We start from the raw sequence: 6,536 nt of genomic DNA on the forward strand, positions 1-6,536 counted from the left end.
AATTTTTTTAATAAGAATTCCTTTCATTGAAATACTTTTCAAAAAATAGATAGACTTCAGGCATTTTCCATCAGGTAGAAACTGACATTTTTTACATTTTCTCACTCAGGCCAACTCTTATGTTTTGTGAAAGGAAATTTTACTTCACTATTTTTTGAACTAAAAATGAAATCTTGATGTTTACTTTAGATTTCCATTTTATGTGTTCATAACAACATAAATAATTTTTGAAGACTTAGAGGAATTTTGAATGTTTTCATTATAAATACCAGTGTGTATTAACTGGCTATGTGATACCAGGATTTTCTTGGCTTCTATGGAAATACTATTTGATATGACATCCCTTATGTTAAATTAATTATTTTGTAGAAACTGAGGGCACAGTATTTTATTTGTTAAATAAAAATAATAAGATGAAATATACTCCAGAACATTGACCCAGTAATATTCTGTAAGATAGAATTTGATTTTAAATTCAAAAGGCTTTATTATGAGGTGCTTTTCATCGGAACTACCATTGCACATGTGAACAACAAATGCAACATGATAAGTTAGCTGCCAATTTATTGTAAGAAATTCTGTCACCCTGTGTGAAACTAATCTAGATCTCTGCCTTCATTTTTAAAATCTCTATTTAAGATGTATAAAGGAATTGTAAGAAAAGGTTCCTACCTCTCCAAGATTTTCATCCATTTGAGAAGACAAAATGTAAATGTGCACAACCGAAAAAAAACCCACTCAAATAGAGAACTATGAAAGTGCTGAGACAAACACAGACAACAGGTGCTGTGGAAATTCAGAAAAGAGTAGGTTCTGTATGGATACCAGAAAGGAAAGCCTTTTCAGAGTTAGAATGGAAAAGACCCACCAGATGGAAGACACATGCAAGAAAAGGCTCGAAGGTAGTGAGAGTTTTCAGACACATGTTAGAAATGAACCACATATTCTGGGTGGCAGCAAGCTTCTCATGGATCGATTAACAGATCATACAAAGCACCGATTTGCAGCCTCATTCAACTTCACTGACTTGATATATGGTTAGCGGGGAGCAATGAGATTTGCTAGATTTTCTAATACATCATTGTTAAAGAAGAGTAATTCGTTAATTCAGCAAGGTGTTGTTTGTTTTTTTAAGTATGAACATATATATCAGATTCTAAGTTCTGAGGAAATAGTGGGTTTTTTAAAAAATCTATAACAAATTTATGTGCTGGGTTGAAGACAAGGCAAAGAAGATCTTTTCAGAGGTTATTAGCGGTAAAATATCTATAAAATAGCATAGATGAATGGCCAACCCAAGGTTGAAAAATGTAGACAAGGGTATATTTGAGAGGTATTTCAACAAATGTGCCAACAAGATATTAGAAGTAGGATTTGTGGACTATAAAAAAAAAATGAGTGGATAGCAGAAGCAGCTTCCTGATGTGATTCAGGTTTTCAACTTGTATATCAACACTTCTAACCCTAACCCTAGTTTGCATGAGGCCCCAGGTTCAATTCCAAGTAGTACCACCATAAAAGCTATTTTTATCTAACGAGGAGTAGTACACTTACCCTCCTACAATGAATAGACAAAATACATGAAATAACAATTTCATACAGTGTTGTCATCAAAACAAAAAAGTGTTTTCTAGACGTTGGATATCAGCCCACAAAGGACAATAATCCCTAAAAGGAAGGAAGTGAAAGAAGGCTTACTATTGACCCAACTTTCTACCCTGAGAGGATTTTCAATCTATGGCACAGAAAATGAGGGACCTGTGTGGAATCTGTATCCTCCCTATTTAAGAAATCAGAACTGAGATCAGAGAGGCTAAGACAATCCGCAGGGCAGAGAACTGGAGCTGTACAAAAAGCTCCAGAAATCTGCAGAGATGGGCACATGCATGTGAAGAAACTATCTGAAGCCAGAGAAGGAGCCACCTGAAAGTATTAGAAGGAAAAATCATGTCTCATGCAAGAGTGCATATACTCTAGCCGGCCATGGTAGAAAGCCTCGTAATTCATGGAGCAGTGGGTATAGTGTTGATAAATTTTCCTCAGTAGTAGTAGTATTCCTTCGGTCCTGCTTAACAATGCTATATCCACAAGGATAAATGTCTCTAATAGTTTCAGAACAAATTTCAAGAATATGTACAGGAACACAAAATGCATATCATCCAATGAGTAACTAACCTTCACCATATCTAGCATCTGTTCAAGATTATCCTGCATGCAGATGTGCAAAAAAGTACAATCTAGAATGAGGAGTGGGGCAAAAACATCCATGAACACTGACCCAGAAATGGAAAAGGTGGTAGAATTAGTAGACAAAGACATTAAAACAATTGGAACTATGTTTAAGAGGTTAGAGGAAAATTGAAGGGAAATAGAGAAGTGAGTGGTATAAAAAACAATTCAGATATCTAGAAATGAAAATTACCATTTCCGAGAACACATTGGATGGAATTAGCAAATTAAACATTGTAGAAGAAAAGATAGTGGACTTAAAGACAGAATGGAAACTATCCAAAATGAAACCAGAAAAATAGTGTATCAGGGAGGAATAGGGAGGCAAAACAACCAACCATTTGAAGATGTAATAGCCATAATTGTTCAAAATGTGCTAGAACATAAGCCTGCAGACCCAAAATGTTTAATAAACACCAATGAAGAACACAAGTTTTCATATCACAAGTTACCTTAAAACTAGTGATTGAAATAAAACCAGGCCCACACCACAGGATGAGGGGATTCATTGCAGAACAAAGAACAAAGATAAGAATAACAAATTCTTGTCAGATACAGTGCAAACCGGAAAACAATGGAAGAAAATAAAAGTAGGATTATATACCAAATAAAATTTCTTTCCAATATAAAGGTGTTTTGTATGTGCAAAACACAGAAGTTAAGTATGAGAGATAAAGTATACGCTAAATAGTTTGATTTGCCCCATTCCATAATGCATACATACATTATATACTGTATCAAAATGTTGATAAAATGTAAAAATTTTATATAAAAGTATACAGTGTTGTAAGTTATACATTTATAAAAGAATTTATCAATAGTAGACATGTACTACAAGAAATGTTAAAGGAAATCCTTCAAGCAAAAGGAAAAATACACTGGATGGAAATCTGTATCTACTCAAAAGAAAAAAGAATACCCTAAATACCAACTATGTTAAGAGTAAAAACAATAACAATGTATTGAGATACACAACATGTAAAATTAAAACTTAGGATAATATAGCACAAAAGCCTGAATGTTTTTTACAAAGCTTTTATATATATATATATATATATATATATATATATATATATATATGTTTAATACCACTTTAAAATGGGTTATAAATTAAAGTTGTATGCTGTATACCACCAAAAATACATAAATTACAGCTAATAAGTCAACAAAGGAGATAGATTTTAGCATTCTTGGGATTACATTGGTCTAAAAAGTTCCTTTAAGCTAAGGAAACAATCAGCCAAGTGAGATAGACCAAGGAATGGATCTCTTTGTAAACTATATACCTGATAAGGAGTTAATATATAAAATATGTAAGGAACACATCTCTAAGAAAACAACCCAATTTAAAAATGGGCAAGGGACCTGAATAGATAATGTATATGCTCACAAATGAAGACATCTAGATGTCAACGGGCATCTGAAAAAAATGCTCAAAATCACTAATCATCATGGAAATGCAATTCAAACCACAATTGCATCTCATAATCTTCCTTTTTAATATTTTCTTAGTTGTTGATGGACCCTTTTTAAAAATTTATATGTGGTGCTGAGAATTGAACCCAGTGCCTCACACATTCGAGGCAAGCATTCTTCCCAGCCCTCATAACCTTTTTAATCAAAAAACAAAAGGTAAGTGTTGGTGAGTACGTAGAGATGAGGGAATCCTTGTATATATTTGGTGGGAAAGTGGAACTATATGATCCAGCAGTCCCACTTCTGAGTGTATATCCAAAGGTTATGATGTCAGAATATCAAAGAAATATCTGCACTCCCAGAAAGATCAGTAAAGGGGAAGATGCACAGGGAAGGGGAGAGAAGGTACTGGGGACTGAATTAGAACAAGATACATTCCATGCTTTTATAATTATGTCAAAATGGATTCTACTGTCTTGTATAATTAAAAAAAAAAGCAATAAAAAAATACCTGCATTTCTGCATTCATTGCAGCATTATTTACAATAACTAAAGTATGGAGTCAACTTAAGTGTACATCATAGATGAACAAATACCAAATCTATTCATACAATGGAGTACTATTCTGCCTTTAAAAAAGAAGGAAATTCTGTGATTTGTGATGACATGGATGAACCTGTATATTAAGTGAAATGTACTAGACACAGACAAACACAGCTTGATCTCACTAATTTGTGGAATCTAAAAGTAAAACTCAGAGTAAAATAATGGTAATTAGAACCTTGGAGTTGAATTGAGAAAATATTGGTGAAAGAACAGAAAATTACAGTTAAGATGAATAAATTCAAGAGATCTATTGTACATCGTGGTTATCATGTTGCCTGTATGTTATAACCATATGTTGTACAATTAAACAGTGCTAAGAGTAGATTTTAAGTGTTCTCACTACGCATACACCAAAAAAAGAAAAGTTAAGTATGAGAGATAATGTATATACTAAATAGTTTGATTTGGCTCATTCCATATGCATACATACATTATATAACATGTATCAAAATGTTGATAAAATGTAAAAATTTTATTTAAAAAATATACAGTGTTGTAAATTATACATTGATAAATTTTACTTGCCAATGTGTGAATGTATAAAATTTTACTTGTCAATTAAAAATTTTTAAAAATTGGAACAATTATCCTCAAGACATAAGAAAAAAGGCAAAAAAAAAAGCGGGGGGTGGGGGGCAGACAGAAGAACAGATCAGAAAACATAGCAAGTGGCGGTTTTAAACACAACCATTTACAATATATTTAAATTATAATAGATTTAAATGGTCTAAAAACTTCAATGCAAAGGTTGAAATTTTTAGATTTGATTTAAAAGAAGTCAAGACTCAACCATATGCTGTCTACGAGAAACCCATTTGTGTCGCAATGAATTCCACTATTATGTATAATTATAATACACCAATTTTTAAAATTCTTTAAAAATATAAGTAGCCAAGTGTTAATGGTGCGTGCCTGTAATCCCAGTAGTTGGGAAGCTGAGACAGGAGGATCATAAGTTCAAGGCCAGCCTCAACAACTTAGCAAGACCCTAAGCAACTTAAGCAATTTAGATGTCAAAAAAAAAAAAAAGGGCTGGGGATGTAGCTCAGTGGTTAAATCCCCAGTATCCACCCCCAAAACAAAATATGTAAGTAGGAAAGTATACTCTTATCATGGTGGTTAAGGGGGAGGGATTTGATATTTGCCAAACAATAATATACCTAAAATAAAAGGAATGATTGATGTTGCTTAAAAAAAGATATATGAGAGGACAGTAAGCACATGAAATAAGTGATGAGCATCATCAGACATCAGGGCAATGTGAATTAAACCTTATGTCTGCAGTTAACTTTGAAATGCATAAAAAATAATATGGATAGGATGATGGAGATATGAAAATATATGTGAGAAAATAAGCCTAGTAAAAATGTAAGTGGTCAAATGTAGGTGATAAGTCTTCAGATGTTTATTACAAAATTTCCTCCACTTTGTTGTAAATTAAATATTATAATAAAATCTAAGGGAAAAATGGTAAGTTGCCTGATTTAGATGTGAAAAGAAGGGCTTGGGGATGTACTTCGATAGAGCACTTGCTTAGCATGTGCAGGGCTCTGATTTGAATTCCCACTACCACCAAATAAATATATAAAGGAAAAAATAAGAAGTATGCTTTCATGCTTAAAATCCTGAAATCACAGGATAAGATCAAATGTATCTTCTCTGTTTAACAGACTCCTTCTTCGTGCAGTAACCAATAGCAGGTAGAAGTGACGGACATTGAATGAGATGTCCTGCAGACATGAGATTATAAACTGAACCTCGGGTGAGAAGCTGGATCTGGATATGAAGGCAGATACGGATGTCGTTGGCATGTGTGAGTGTTGTTGATTCAGGACGTGATCAGTAACTAAAGTAAAGAACATATAGTCATAATCCAATGATTAGTATTTGTGAGAATACCAAGTAAATTTTTTATTTATTTTTATTGATTTAAAAAAAATAAATGACAGTGGAATGTATTACAATTCTTATTACATGTATACAGCACAATTTTTCATATCTCTGGTTGTATATAAATCATGTTGACACCAATTCATGTCTTCATACATGTACTTTGGATGATGATGTCTATCACATTCCACCATCCTTGCCAATCCCCTGCTCCCTCCCTTTCCCTCCCACCCCTCTGCCCTATCTAGAATTCTTCTATTCCTCCCTTGTTCCCCCTCTCTACCCCACTGTGAGTCAGCCTCCTTATATCAGAGAAAACATTCAGCATTTGTTTTTTGGGGATTCACTAACTTCACTTAGCATTATCTTCTCCAACACCATCCATTTACCTGCAA

This window comes from Marmota monax, unplaced genomic scaffold (genome assembly GCF_021218885.2).
Source record: "Marmota monax isolate L192 unplaced genomic scaffold, Marmota_monax_Labrador192_F-V1.1 WCK01_AAM20220418_F8-fsc00118, whole genome shotgun sequence".
NCBI classification, from domain to species: domain Eukaryota; kingdom Metazoa; phylum Chordata; class Mammalia; order Rodentia; family Sciuridae; genus Marmota; species Marmota monax.